Consider the following 15470-nt stretch of genomic DNA (forward strand, 5'->3'; position numbering starts at 1 on the left):
ATTGTCTCCTGAGGAAAAACCAACAATCATGGTTGAAGATTGTAGACTAACGTTGCTTAATATCCTATTGCGATTTTGTTAGCCATAGTGTTTTTGTCCTTTTGATCCCAATTCCACACCTTTGCTCCATGTTGCTTAATATCCTTACTTTCCAGCTATCGACATCCATTGTTAGCAACCTCTATTTGGCCTCACACTGGTGGCCTTTTGAAACAGCACTTTTCACATCTCACAATCCTTTGTATGAAACCATTTTACTTCATATTTCTGCTTTTAACTGGCTTGCGTTAAATCCTGAGAATTGTGCCCATTATTTTGTTGGAAACTTGGCAGTAGTTATCAGATCATTTGAAGTGAGGCTATTTCATTTTGGTCTGATGAAAGGAAAGTGCTTGATAGGGTCATTGGCTGCCTTTCAATGCAGAACGGTGCTTTGCTGTAAGGACTGCCATTAGCAAATTTGGGCAGTTAAATGAGTCTGGGCTGAGTCTCTCACCTGGCCTGCACTTGCAGCAACACCACAAGAAAGGGTATGTAAAATCAACGACACTTATTTGTTCTTTACTAAAGTGATGCTGTGATGTGGCAGAATGGGGAATCAGATCTAGATTGTTCTAGAACTTTTGATGGTTCATTTCTCACCCCCGCCCCCGCCGTCTCTCTTTCCCTCCCTGTATCTAGATGTATGTGTGCGCGCGCCTCTGGCTGTGAGACGAGAGCGCGCCGCGCCTGCGTTCTCGCTGCTGTGCCTCTTTTTCGGTCCCATCCTTGTTCTTTGCGTCTCTGTCTCTGGAAGAGGGAAACCGCTTTGGTCTCGACAAATTAGCTTAAGCAATCACTGTCACAAGCGCTGGTTATCATTAAGTTTAATATAGCGTGACTGTCATTAATGAAGAAGGACAAGATTTCTGCGGGGTTTTGATGTGCATGTAGCTCTGATGTGAAAGCGGTTTATCAATCGTTACAAGTGTTTTTCCTTTTCCGAGCTGATTAGAGTCCTGATTATCTTCAGTTAAAATCAGTTAGCAATTTGCGATGACTTCACTGGTAGAGCAGGCGTGGGCGAGTCGGAGGGACGTGTGGAGTGGTGTTAACATTGGTCAGTCTAGTCACTGCCCTTTGTCTCCCATACGCACTTGTCAACAGTTTCTGTTTATTTTGACTTAATATTTGTAGCTCTGTAACGGTGTCAAAATTCACCGTTTCAGGAGGACTCAGAGGCAGAAAAAAATAGGTCATGTTAATTGCAGAAGCTTTGAAGAAGAATCATAGGGACTCGAAACGTCAACTCTGTTTCTCTCTCTCTCTCCCCACAGATGCTGTCAGGTCTGCTGAGTTTTTCCAGCATTTTCTGTTTTTGTTTCGTGCTAATTGTTAAGCGAGCTTCAGAGGTGAGCAGAGCAGATGGTTGTGCGAGGGCAGAGGTTGTTGAGTTAAATGGAGTGTGAGGTAGGGAGAGAGGGTGAATGTAAAGAGAGGAGGGGCTAGGACAGAGAATGACCTGTCATCTGTTTTCCATTTTGTGAAGGCTGCGCTTTGGGGTTGAGGAATCGCAGTTGGCTCCCTTTATAAAACAAGATCATTGTTGCACCAAGGTATGGCTCTTTTCAAGTGGATGTAAAAGGCCCCGTAACACCTTTTGCAGGAGGAGCAGGGGAATTACCCTGGTGACCTGTCCAATTTTTAACCCTCAATGAACATCACAAAAAACAGATTATCTGGTCACTATCTCATTGCTGTTGTGGGAGCTTGCCATGCACAGTTCAGCTAGTGTGTTTCCTACACCATATTAGCGATTGCACTTCAAAAGTTCTTCATTGACAGCAAAGTGCTTTGGGATGCCCTGAGGTTGTGAAAGGCACTATAGATATGCAGGGGAAAAAATGCTGGGCTATTGGGCAAGAGTAGGGGAGTGCGGCCAATTGGAATGGATTGCGCTTTTCAAAGAGCCAACACAGGCAGAATGGGCCAAATGGCCACCACCTGAGCTGTAAAGTTGACTGAAGAGCAAAGATTGACTCACTTCAAAGGTTGCCAGAACATTACATGAGAGGTGTGATTTTAGCAATGCATTATATAGTTCAATCTTCCAGATGTAATGGTGGGCACTATTCCCAAATGCTGACCTTCGAGGCTTTTGTAATAGCTCAAAACCAGTTACATTAAAAGTTCAGTGAGATAATTTCTTGATGTTTATGCTGAAGTATGAAGGGAGGATGTTCCTGGTATACAGCATTGTTAAGATTTCCTTCCCGAATTTCCCCTCACCACTGACCTCCCCACAACATTCCCCCAGAATTGGATGTTCCTGTAGAATTACACTTTGGGATTGTATTTTTGTTGAAGCATTGTTACTTGCTCACTTATTATAGTGCTCTGTTGTGTTGTGCTTCCCCCTCGGGCAAAGTCATTTCACAGTGCAAGCTGCTTTCAGTGGAGTCACAGCCCAGCGACCTGGCAATGTGCTGTTTTCACATACAGCAATAAAATCTCCAAATTCCTCTCACGGTTGGAAGAGTTATCCACTATAACAATTGCTTGCCGATTTAATTTGATTTCAGTTAATACTGCATGGCTAGTGAATTTCTCCATGTGTGATTATTTACTGAATAAGTGCAGAGATTGAAAGAAAAGCAAGACTTGCATTTATGTAGTGCTTTTCATGACAGGAGGACATCCAACATGCTGATCAGTTTTTGGATTTTTAAAGTATTGTCATTGTTGTGCTGTAGGAAATGTCAATTTTCACTTGACAAGTTCTCACAAACATTAGTGCGATAATGACCAGATCATTGGCTTCAGTGATGTTGGTTGAGAGATATATAATGACCAGAACACCAGGAGTAACTTCCCTGCTCTTGAAATAGTGCCTAAGCTGAGAGGGCAGACAGGGCATCAGTTTAATACCTCATTCATAAGCAACTCATGCAAAGATGTATCAGTTGTGATTCAATGAGTAACACTTTGGGCCCGAGCCCCACTTCAGAACTTGAATACAAAGATCAAGGCTGACACTCCAATGTAGTATTTAGGGAGTGCTGCACTGTTGAAGATGCTTTCTTTCAATTGAGATGATAAAGTAAGGTCATGTCTGTCCCTTTGGGCACTATTTGGAAGAAGAGCAGGGCAGTTCTCCCCGTCCCCTGCCAATATTTATCCCTCAATTATCATCAGATCAGCCATGATCTTAATGAATGGCAGAGCAGGCTTGAAGGGCTGAGTGGCCCACTGCTCCTAATTTGTAGGTGCATATTACCAGAAATGGATAATCTAGCCATTTGGCTGCATTTTCTACATTACATCAATGACTACACTTCAAAAGTGATTTCATTGGCTGCTAGGTGCTTTGTGAGATCCTGAACTTGTGAAAAATGCTTGTGCAAGAGTGTGACCCACTGAGCCAAGGCTGAAAAATTAAATGAATAGTTGTTTGAGAGCAGCCACAGGCCTGATAAGCCGAACAACCACTTCCTTTGCTGTAAGATATTATGACTCTATCATTAATTGGTGTAGATTGGAGACAGAGAGCAGCTCAGACTCATTCAATGGTAAAATGGGTCTGTTAGGTGAGGTTGAGTGAGGCTGACCCAATACTTAGTATTGACAGGTTCCCAAGGGTTGTGTCTTTATATCTTTACATTGAACCCTTAAATTTCTAAATCGAAGAGAGTGTATATTTGCAGTTTAATGAGATGTTTAAAGAAAGGACATTGGTGTCCTTTGGTGCTGATTCACTAGTGTACAGCGCACGAATGAGTGACCATCAGGCAAAAATCATTGACAGCGAGGACAAGCATTGAAAGTAGTCATAACCATTCATCCTGTGATAATTACTGAGCTGCTTCAGATGGACAAAACTGCTCCTTATCCTTAGCTGCAAATACATGTGACCCAAACGCAACATCAAAAAATGAATCATCATTAATTGATCATTCAGTGTTGCGCAAATGGAATGTATTTTGGGAGTTATTTGATATTGGCCACAGCAAAATTCTAAGTGATTTGCTTGTGTGTGTCTCTCTCTCTCTCTCTCTCTCTCTCCCTCCCTCTCCCCTTCTCCCTCTCTGTGCTTCACGCTCCTTCTGTGTATCGCATGTACTCTATCTCGTACACACGCCCTGTCTCAAAATTAATCCTGGAGTTTTGCTAATCCTGTGTTTGTGCTACCTTCACCTAGTCTAGTTATCCATTACCACGTATTACATTATGATTCCTTTCTGATATCTGCAGCGATGGGATGTTTAAAGAAATCATAAATGATATAACACAGGAGGAGCCCTGTGCTGGCCCCTTGAAAGAGCTGCTCAATGGTCTGACACCCCATATTCCTTCCACTTTTTCATTTTCACTTATTTCCAGTCCACTTCAACAATTTCTCCTTATTTACCTTGTCAAATCCCTTCATAATTTTGAACACCTCTATCAAAATCAAATGAGGGGCATGATAATTATAAAATTAATATCTTTTAAATTTAGTTGTTTGATTATACAGAACATGGGTATTGCTGATAAGAGATTTTGTTGAAGCATTTCATCTTGCACCCATCAGGACAGTTCACAAGAATATCAATAGGAAAGGGAACAACAGTTTATACTGTATGAGAAGAGTGCTGATTGGTTGTCAGGTAGACTGATTGGTAGACACGTTGCAGCAAGGAATGGTTAACTACCAAGTTATTATTCCAGTTCAAGCCGGGCAATTTTTAAAAAATTCATTTGTGGAATGTGGGTGTCTCCTAGGCCAGCATATATTGCCCATCCCTAATTACCTTTGAGAAGGTGGTGGTGATTGCCACCATGAACCACTGCAGTCCATGTGGTATATATCCACCCACAGTGCTGTTAGGGAGGGAGTTCCAGGATTTTGACCCACTGACAGTGAAGGAACAATTTATGTTGCATGAAAGAGTCTGCTGAATTGGCTGGCAAGTGGACTCTGTTAGAGGCATTGCCATGCCGAATGTACCAACAAACAATTGTATGTCAAGCTATTGTTCAAATTCAAGCCAGGCATTTCGCCTCTGATTGATCAAGGAATTGCAGTGGGGAATGAACAAGAGCACAGTGTGAATGTTACTTGCCACTTTTCAGCCCAAGTCTGGATATAGTCCAGGTCTTGCTGCATTTGGACATGGACTGCTTTAGCATCTGAAGAGTTGCACACATGGTGCTGAACATTGTGCAGTCATCAATGAACGTCCCCACTTCTCACTTTATGATGGAAGGCAGGTCATTGGTGAAGCAACTGAAGATGGTTGAGCTGAGGACACTACCCTCAAGAACTCCCACAGTGATGTCCTGGAACTGAGATGATTGACTTATAACAAGCACAACCATCTTCCTTTGTGCAAGGATATATTTCCAAGTCAGGATGACAAGCAGCTTGGAGGGAAACTTGCAGGTAGTGGTGCTCCTATGTATCTGCTGCCCTTGTCCTTCTAGATGGTAGTGATCATGGGTTTGGAAGATGCTACCTAAGGAGGCTTGGTGAGTGCCTGCAGTGCATCTTGTAGATGGTATACCACTGAAGCCAACGTGCATCAGTGGTGGAGGGAGTGAATGTTTGTGGATGGGGTGCCAATCATGCAGGTTGCTTTGTCCTGGATGGTGTCAAGCATTTGGAGTGTTTTTGGAGCAGCACTCATCCAGGCAAGTGGTTTGGGTTGAGATGAGGATTGATAAGGGAAATAAGTCACTTGTGGGAATGGTATACAGGCCCCCTGATTGTAACTACATGGTAGGGCAGTGTATAAAAGATGAAATAATGGCAGCTTGCCAGAAAGATGCAGCAATAATTATGGGGAATTTTAATCTACACTGGAAAAATCAGATGGGCAAAGGTAGCGTAGATGAGTTCGTAGAATGTTTTCAGTATAGTTTCTTAGAACCAGACAGTGAGCTATACTAGAATTGGCATTGAGCAACGAGATAGGGTTAATTGATAACCGTCTACGGAAGGCATCCCTAGGTAGTAGCGATCATAATATGATTGAATTTTACATTCATTTTGAAATAAAAACAAGTGCGTCCAAGACTAGTATTTGAAACTTAAAGGCAATTATGAGGGCGTGAAAGCAGAACTGGCAAATGAAGTTAAGGGATATGTCAATAGAAGTTCAGTGGCAGACATTTAAAGGGATAGTACACAAAATATATACATTCCAATGAGGAAGAATACTCCCAAGGGGAGGGCACACCATCCGTGGTTAACTAAACAGTTAAAGACAGTATCAAACTTAAAGAAAAAACATGCAAAGATGGGTGGCAAGTCAATTGATTGGAAAGGATATAAAGAACAGCAAAGAATGATAAAAAGATTAATGAGCAAAAAATTAGGGTATGAAAGAAAACTAACTAGTAATATGAAGACGGATAGTAAGAGTTTCTATAGATATTTAAATAAGAAAAGAGTTAACAAATCGAGCATTGGTCTTGTAGATTGCGTGTCTGGGGAATTGATAATGGAGGAGATGGTGGATGAATTAAACAGGTACTTTGCTTCAGTCTTCACTATCGAGGACACAAGTAACATTCCAGAAATAGTTGTAAATCAGGAAATGGAAAGTATGGAGGAACTCGGGGAAAATTACAGTCACCAGGGAAGTGGTATTGAGCAAATTGTGGGGCTGCAGGCTGGCAAATCTCCAGGTCCAGATGGACTTCACCCTACGGTCCTGAAGAAGTGGCTACTGAGATAGTTGATGCATTGGTTTTAATTTTCCAAAATTCCATAGATTCAGGGAAGATTCCATTAGATTGGAAAATAGCAAATGTAAATCATTTATTCAAAACGGGAGGGAGAAGGAAAGCAGGAAACTACAGGCCAATTAGCCTAACATCTGTCATAAGGAAAATGTTAGCAGCTATTATTAAAGATGTTATAGCAGGGCACTTAGAAAAATTTAAGGCAAAGTCAGCATGGTTTTGTGAAAGGGATATCATGTTTAACCAATTTATTGGAGTTCTTTGAAGGAGTCACGTGTGCTGCGGATAAAGGGGAACTGGTGGATGTACTGTACTTAGATTTCCAGAAGGCATTTGGTAAAGTGCCACATCAAAGGTTACTGCAGAAAATAAAAACTCATGGTATAGCGGGTAACATATTGGCATGGATATTGGCTAGCTAACAGAAAGCAGAGAGTTGGCATAAATAGGTCATTTTCTGGTTGGCAGGATGTGGCGAGTGGTGTGTCACAAGGATCAATTCTGGGGCCCCAAATGTTTACAATTCATATGAATGACTTGGATGAAGGTACGGAAGGTATGGTTGCTAAACTTGCTGATGATCCAAAGATAGGTAGGAAAGTGAGTTGTGAAGAGGACATAAGGAGCTTACAAAGGGACAGAGGTTAAGTGAGTAGACAAAGAGCTGGAAAATGGAGTATAATGTGGGCAAGTGTGAAATTCTTCATTTTGGCAGGAAGAATAAAAAAGAAGCTTATTATCTAAATGGTGAGAGATTGAGGAGCTGAGAGATTCAGGGGGATCTGGGTGTTCTAGTACATGAATCACAGAAGGTTAGTATGCAGATACAATTAGGAGAGCTAATAGAAAGTTATCATTTATTGTGAGGGGAATGGATTACAAAAGTAGGGGGGTGTTATTCTTCAGTTGTACAGTGTATTGGTGAGACCACATCTGGAGTATTGTGTACAGTACTGGTCTCCTTATTTACAGAGAGATGTAAATGTAATAGAAGCAGTTCAGAGAAGGTTTACTTGACTAATACCTGGAATGGGTGGGTTATCTTATGAGGAAAGGTTGGACAGGTTAGGCTTGTATCCACTGGAATTTAGAGTAAGAGATGACTTGGTTGAAACCTTTAAGATTCTGAGGGGTCTTGACAGGGTGGATGTGGAGAGGATATTTCCTTTTTGAGAGAATCTAAGGGTCACTGTTTTAAAGTAAGTAGTTGCTCATTTAAGACAGATGAAGAGAAATTTTTTCTCTGAGGGTCGTGAGCCTTTGCAACGCTCTTCCTTAAAAGGTGGTGGAAGCAGAGTCTTTGAATGTTTTTCAGGCAGAGCTAGATAGATTCTTGATTAACAAAGGGGCGAAAGGTTATTAGGAGTAGGCAGGAATGTGGAGTTGAGGTTACATTCAGATTAGTCATGATCTTATTGAATGGCAGAGCAGGCTTGAGGGGCTAAGTGGCCTACTTCTCCTAATTCTTATGTTCGTACGTGCAGCATTCCATCACACTCCTGACTTGTGCCTCGTAGATGGTGAAAAGGCTTTGGGAAGTTAGGAGGGGAGTTACTCGCCACAGGATTCCTAGCTTCTGACCTGCTCTTGTAGCCACAGTATTTATATGGCTAGTTCAGTTCAATTTCTGGTCATTGGTAACCTCTAGGATGTTGATAGTTGGAGGGGGTGGGGGTGGCTGTGTGGATTGTAATGCCATTGAATGTCAAGAGGTGATGGCTAGATTCTCTCTTGTTGGAGATGGTCACTGCCTGGCACTTGAGGGGCATGAATGTTACTTGCCACTTGTCAGCCCAAGCCTGGATATTTTTCAGGTCTTGCTGCATTTGGACATGGACTGCTTTAGTATCTGAGGAGTCATGAATGTTGCTGAAGATTGTGCAATCTTCAGTGAACATCCCCCAGTTCTGACCTTCCAATGGAAGGAAGGTTATTGAGGACCTCCAACAGTAACGTCCTGAAACCGAGATGATTGACCTCCAACAACCACAGCCATCTTCCTTTGTGCAAGGTATGACTCCAACCAGCAGTATGTTATCCCCCTGATTCCCATTGACTTCAGTTTTGCGAGGGCTCCTTGATGCCACACTTGATCAAATGTTGCCTTGATGTCAAGGGCAGTCACTCTCATCTCGCCTCTGGAGTTCAGCTCTTTTGTTTGAACCAAGGCTGTAATGAGGTCAGGAGCTGAGTGGTCCTGGCGGAACCCAAACTGGGCAGCAGTGAGTAAGTTATTGCTAAGCAAGTGCTTGATAGCACTGCTGATGACACCTTCCATCACTTTGCTGATGATCGAGAGTAGATTGGGCAGTAATTGGCTGGGTTGGATTTGCCCTGCTTTTTGTGTACCAGACATGCCTGGACAATTTTGCACATTGCTGGGTAGATGCCCACACATTGCATTTTTCTCAATTAAACAAAAGCTTTGGAGAAAGCCATTCCCTTGTTCATTCCTCGCTGTAATTCCTTGACCAATCGGAGTCGACCTGCCTGGTTTGAATTTGAACAGTAGCTTAAAAGTTAGCTGTTCCCTGGTGCACTCTCTAAAGCAACACCTCTACCAATCAGAGTCCACTTGCCAGCCTATCAGCACACTCTTCTCATGCAATATAAATTGTTGTTCCTTTTATTTTGGTGTTCTTGCAAACTGTCCTGATGAGCACAAGATGAAAAGCTTCAACATCATGTCTCTTTTTTCTGGCAATTCCTTAAATTTTCTTACCGTTTACTGCTTAATAACTGAATAAGCTAATAGGTGTCAACAGTGAAGCTGTCTGCTGTGCCTTAATATGTAGCACTATTCCTTCTGATTCAGAATGTTGTGGGTTCAGCTTCCGTTCCAGCACGTAATTTAGGCTGACACTTCAGTGCAGCACTGAGGGAGTGCTGCATTGATAGAGGTGCCATCTTTCAATTAAGTGTTAAATTGAGGACCTGTCAGTTGCGTGTAAAAGATCCCACAGCACTATTTTAAACAAGAGCCTGTGTCCTGGGCCAATATTTATTCTCAACCAACCAAATAAAAAAAAATTATGGTTATCTTATTGCATCGAAACCTAGTAAATAGGAGCAGTAGTGAGTCATACAGCCCTTCGTGCCTGCTCTGCCAGTCAATATGATAATGGCTGATCCTCTATCTCGATGCCATACTCCCACTCTCTTCCCCATACCCCTTAATGTCTTTAGTGTCTAGGAATCTATTTCTTTCTTAAATATATGCATGACTTGGCCTCCACAGCCTTCTGTGGTAAGAGGATTCCACAGGTTCACCATCCTCTGAGCGAAGGAGTTCCTCCTTATCTCAGTCCTAAATGGTCTACCCCCAATCCTGAGACTGTGACCCCTCATTCTAAACCGCCCCAGCCAGAGGAAACATCATCCCTGCATCCAGTCTGTCCAGTCCTGTCAGAATTTTATATGTTTCAATGAGATCCCCTCTCATTCTTCTAAACTCCAATGAATACAGGCCTAGTCAACACAATCTGTCCTCTTATGACAATCCTGCCATCCCAAAAATCAGTCTGGTGAACCTTCGCTGCACTCCCTCTATGGCAAATATATCCTTTCTTAGGTAAGGAGACCACAACTACACACAATACTCCAGGTGTGGGCTCACCAATGCCCTTTACAACTGCGGTAAGACATCCTTGCTCCTGTACTCAAGTCCTCTCGCAATGAAAGCCAACGTACCATTGTTGCTTTAACTGCTTGTTGCACTTGCATGCTTGCTTTCAGTGATTGGTGTACAAGGACACCCAGGTCCCTTTTGTACATCATCATTCCCAATCTATCACAATTTAAATAATACTCTGCCATTCTGTTTTTCCTACCGAAGGGGATAACTTCATTCTTATCCATGTTATACTAACATCTGCCATGTATTTGCCCATTCACTCAACTTGTCCAAATTGCCTTGAAGCCTCTTAACAAGCTCCTCACCACTCTCATTCCCGCCAAGTTTCATGTCGTCAGGGAATATTACATTTGGTTCCCTCATCCAAATGATTGCTATATATTGTGAATAGGGAGAGGTGGGGGGCAAGCACAAATCCTTGTGGTACCCCACTAGTTATAGCCTGCCACTCCAGGAAAGACCCATTTATTCCTACTTCCTGCTAACCAATTCTCAATCCATGGGGTTTTGGGACTTTGCTAAATGCAATTTGACTGCCAGATTTTCTACATGGCTGTGTTTGCTGCCAATGTCATGCATTTGTATGCTGATGACAGGCCTGGGTTAACGGCAGCCATATTTATAGGGGGCAATGTGCAGCAGGGCACATGCGCGGTCATTAATAGCCTTGGCAGCAGGAGCAGAAAATGTTGTGAATTTCTACCCAGGACTGATGGTGATGGATTTTTGGAAACTGCTTTTACAGGGGGGTTAGAAAGAAAAGATTTGAAGATGAGAAACTAAAATCTTTTCCTTGTGGAATATTTTACTGCAATTTTGGTTAGTGTTTCTAAACTCTGTCTCACTATTCCAGTACCTAATGTAAGTAGATTATAAGTTGCTGTCAGTGTTAGAAGAGACAACATAGTCAACACTCACAACAACCTACAATCCACTTACATTACTGGAATAGTTAGAGTTTTAAAATACTGATCAACATGGAAAATATCCCACAAGGAAAAGATTTTAGTTTCCTGTCTGCAAATCCTTCTGTTCCCCTTTCTGTCACTAGAGTTCCAGGCTGCAGGCTCCAGCAGTGACGCCTTTGGATTTCTGTACATGTGCACTGGTCTGCGTGTGCACTGATGGATATTGGCGGCCGTCTTGTGCAGCCTTGCTGCGTTGGCAGAGGACAGTGTTTCTACATCACAACAGTGACTCCAAAAAGAATTGGTTCTAAAGCACATGAAGTCCTGAAAAACATTACACTGAATACAAATTTGTTTTTTTTCCTAACCAGCAAGGTGGGAAGTCAGTGCTGTGAAGGTTGTGGTCTTAGGTAATTGCAATTCAGACTTAACAATTGACAGTTATTTAAGAGAATTGGGAAGTTAAGTACTCTGATACCCAGTTCTCCTGTTTTAACATAAGGGAAGATATTTCCACTTGCTGGCAGGGGAGCAGGGAGAGGTGTGTGTATCTAAAACTAGGGACCATAAATACAAAATAGTCTTCAGGAAATCCAATTGGGAATTCAGGAGAAAGCTCTTTGCCCAGTGAGTGGTTAGAATCTTGAGCTCGCTGCCACACGGAAGTGACTGTGGCAAGCAGCATAGACGCATTTAAGGGGAAGCTGGATAAACACGAGGGAGAAAGGAATATGATAAGGAGGGACGGATGAAGGTTTACATGGCACATAAGCACCAGCATGGACCAGTTGAGCTATTTGTGTGCTGTAAAATATTACGTGTAGGCGAGACGGTCTTGGCAAAAGTTTCTACCAGGTTCTGTGGTAGGATATAATAATTTAGCACGGTTTAAACCAAATAAAATTGAACAAAGCCTGTCTTGTTCCCCCAGTTGTTCAGTTAATGCGCTGGTGTTAAGCCAGGGCAGGTGAGTGGTGGCTGCATGCATGCTCACTCAAATTCAGTGTTGCCTGATTTGCATTTTCCCAGGAAATGAATGCAGGGAGAGGGATATAATGGAGTAATGATTGTGCTTGTCACTTGCTTGACCCTGAAAAAACAAAGCATTGAAACTGGTTAAGGCAGGAAAAGCCTTTTTGATGCCTCGCCCTTTTCAGTGTTTATTTTTATTTTACACTTAGAAAACTTTGTGAGCATTGCAGTTTTGTGCTTCAAACAAGATTTATTTGTTTCCCCAGACAGGAACTGTAATCATTGCAAGAGAAATCCTAGCATCTGGACTGTAAGGAAGGATGCATTAGGAACAGGAGGGGGCCATTCTATCCCTTGGGCCTCCTCCACCATAAATTGTGGCTGATCTGCACCTCAACTTCATTTTCCGCCTGAGCTCCACATCCATGATACCTAAATAAAGCTAACTCCATCTTGAAAGCTCCAATTGTCCCCCTGCATCCATAGCCTTCTGGAAGACAGTATTTCGAGTTTCTCCGACCCTTGCTGTGGAAAAGTGCTCCCTCCTGACTCTGATTTTAAGTTCATATCTCCTCACTCTAGATTCATCCACCAGATTAGATGGGATAGATATGGAGAACTATTGAATTTCTTGATCAGCTCACACTCGGAAGGAGCACAAATCAAAGTTATGCAAATTGGCCTCCTTATCTAACTGTCTAAGGCAAATCTTATTTTTATGGAAATGTTAGTGTAGTGTGTGTGACAAGATACTTGAAAGAGACTTTTGGTGTTTTTTTTAATTAACATTTAGTTGTCAACTCTGAGTCAGGAAGTTGTGTGTTCAAGTTCCACTGCAGAAACTAAACACAAAATGTAGGCTGACACTCAAGAGTGGAGTACTGAAGGAGCACTGCACTACCTGAAGTGCTATCTTTTGGATGGGGCATCAAAACCAAGGTCTGGTTGCACACTGCACTCTTGGTGTGTTGATCTATTGGCACAATTTTGGAAGAAGAGCAGGGAAGTTTTCCCTGGTGTTTAACAGCACAAAGAGAGATTATCTGGCTAATGTCTTACTGGTGTTTGTGGGATCTTGCTGTGCAGAAATCGGCTGCTGCACTTAGTTCATTACAGTAATTTTCGGATGGCCTGAGGTAGTGAAAGGCACTATATAAATGTAAGCTATTTCTTTTCAAACTAAGCTCTGCCCATTCCATTCCTGCTTCTCCACTCTTCCTCATTTCCCCCCCTTTCTGTTTCGCATTACCCCCTGGCTCCCTCCCCTCATTAAACCTTTCTCTTGCCCCTACTCTCTTTCCCCCTACTCTCTTCCCTTCTCTTTCTTTCTTTTCTGTACTACTTCCCCCTCTCTCTCTCCCCCCTCTGTCGCCCCTTCCTCTCCCCCGCCCCTCTCGCTCCTCACACTCTCTCTTTCTCTCCCCCGTCCCCTTCTTACTCTCTCTCCCCATCCCACCATTTTCCCTCCTCTCCTTTTCTCTTTTCCCCACCACCGCCCCCTCCCCCTTCCCCCAACTTTCTTAGGGTTTCTCTTCCTTTATCTGTGTAAGAAATACAAGCACTATTAACATTGAGCAGTGCATTGTTGAATTTTGAGGGCAGTGTACCGCTGGATATTGACCCAGTATGTCAGTGCCCCGTGGAACAGCAAATAGAGCGTTAATGCCACATCAGTCGAGTGCAAGTCTCAGGCGATTAATTACACTGAAGCTGTGCAGAGCTCTGGTCGGCGTGTACCTTCAGTACAACTCTCACCACCGAACCCCAAGGGAGAGATTCAAAGACTGGAGGTGAGTGAAGGATGATGCCCCACAGGGTGCGAGCGCGCAAACAGCGGTCTGTATGGATTTCCCAATATCTCGGGCTCAATGTAGGGAAGAATTTTAGTGCAGGTCAAACATTCTCCTTTTGGGTTTCCTCCTTTTCTGCATCTGAGCTTCCAGCTGACAAAAAGAGAAACAAAAGCTGCAGCTGCCTGAACGAGCCAGATGTCGATTGACGGCACGCTGCGAGCACAGAGGGGGAAACTTCCTCAAGCTGGGAAGCCTGATTTTTGTGCAGCGGTGAAGGAAAAATTCCAGAGTTTAGTTCCCGTTTAAGCGGTTTCTCTCCTCACTCGCATTAAAGCACTGAATATTTGCTATGCCAGCCCAAGTCTGACACCCGAATCTGGACGTAATTGACTGGGTTCAAATCCTGGAGTTTTAAATGCAGTAAGGTGCCTCTGTCTTGCATGGTTTTATGTTGGTGTGTAAGTCTTTCTTTCCTTTGCGTGCACATGTACTGAGCTCATATGTTTGCGGGTCTCTATCTCTCTTTCTCGCGCTCTGCTCACTCTCTTGCTCAATATTTCTCCTTAATAACACACTTGTTATCTTCCTAGTCTCTTTCCTACTCTGTGCTTTCTCTTTCTCCATCATCCTTCTTTCTTTGGTCTTTTTTTCTCTCTTGCCCATTCCCACTCATGCCTCATTCACGTTCTAATCCTCACTCTCCTGCTCTCTCTCTCTCCCTCTCTCCACCTTTCTCATTGTTTTTTTCACTCTTTTCTTTCTCTGGAATTAAAGGCAAGTGAGTCCTTTTCAGGATCAGTGCTTTTATTTCTTGTTTTCTCAAACTTTTAATCCTCTATCCATGTCAGGAGTGTTATTAGCTGGATTCCAGATATACTGGACTGAACTCTATCTGCTGGAGGTGACTATTGCCTCATGCCATTTTCACTTACACCGGGCGTCCCCTTTAGGTAATAACTGGCAGCTATGGCTCAGTGGGTAGCACTCTTACCTGAGTCAGAATGTTGTGGGTCACACTCCAAAGGTTTGAGCAAAAAGAATCAACCCATTGTAGCACTGAGGGAGTGCTGCACTGTCAGAAGTATCACCTTTCAAATGAGGCATTAAACTGAGACCCAGTCTGCTCTCAGGTGGATTTAAAAGATCCCATGCCACTATTTCAAAGAAAATCAGGGGCAGTTGTGCTGAGGATTCACGACAATAGTTTTACTTCAACCAACATTACAAAAAATTGGTCATTGTCACATTGCTGTTTGTGGGAGCTTGCTGTATGCATTTTGTTGCTTCATTTCTTACATTACAACAGTGACTACGCCTCAAAAGTACTTCATTGGTTACAAAGCACTTTGGGGCGTCCAGCAGTGTGATAGGTGGTATATAAACACAAGTCTTTTTCTGCATTCTAACCAGTTATTATAATACATCGGTGCTCCCAATGTCGAACAAGGAAATTATTCA

The 15470-nt window shown here is 42.9% G+C and overlaps 1 protein-coding gene across 3 annotated transcripts in view; it reads left to right on the plus strand.

Annotated features, from left to right (window-relative positions):
• LOC121283058 (liprin-beta-2-like) overlaps positions 1-15470 on the plus strand; it is a 312826-nt gene that overhangs the window by 84505 nt on the left and 212851 nt on the right. Inside the window, exon 1 of one of the 3 annotated variants that reach the window (XM_041197065.1) lies at positions 13949-14009. The exons of the other annotated variants lie outside the window; for them this stretch is intronic. The gene's annotated coding sequence lies outside the window, so the exon portion shown is untranslated. Of the gene's footprint in view, positions 1-13948; positions 14010-15470 lie in introns of those variants that run through there. 3 annotated transcript variants of the gene reach the window in all.

The sequence above is a fragment of the Carcharodon carcharias genome, chromosome 10, assembly GCF_017639515.1.
Source record: "Carcharodon carcharias isolate sCarCar2 chromosome 10, sCarCar2.pri, whole genome shotgun sequence".
Classification (NCBI taxonomy): Eukaryota; Metazoa; Chordata; class Chondrichthyes; order Lamniformes; family Lamnidae; genus Carcharodon; species Carcharodon carcharias.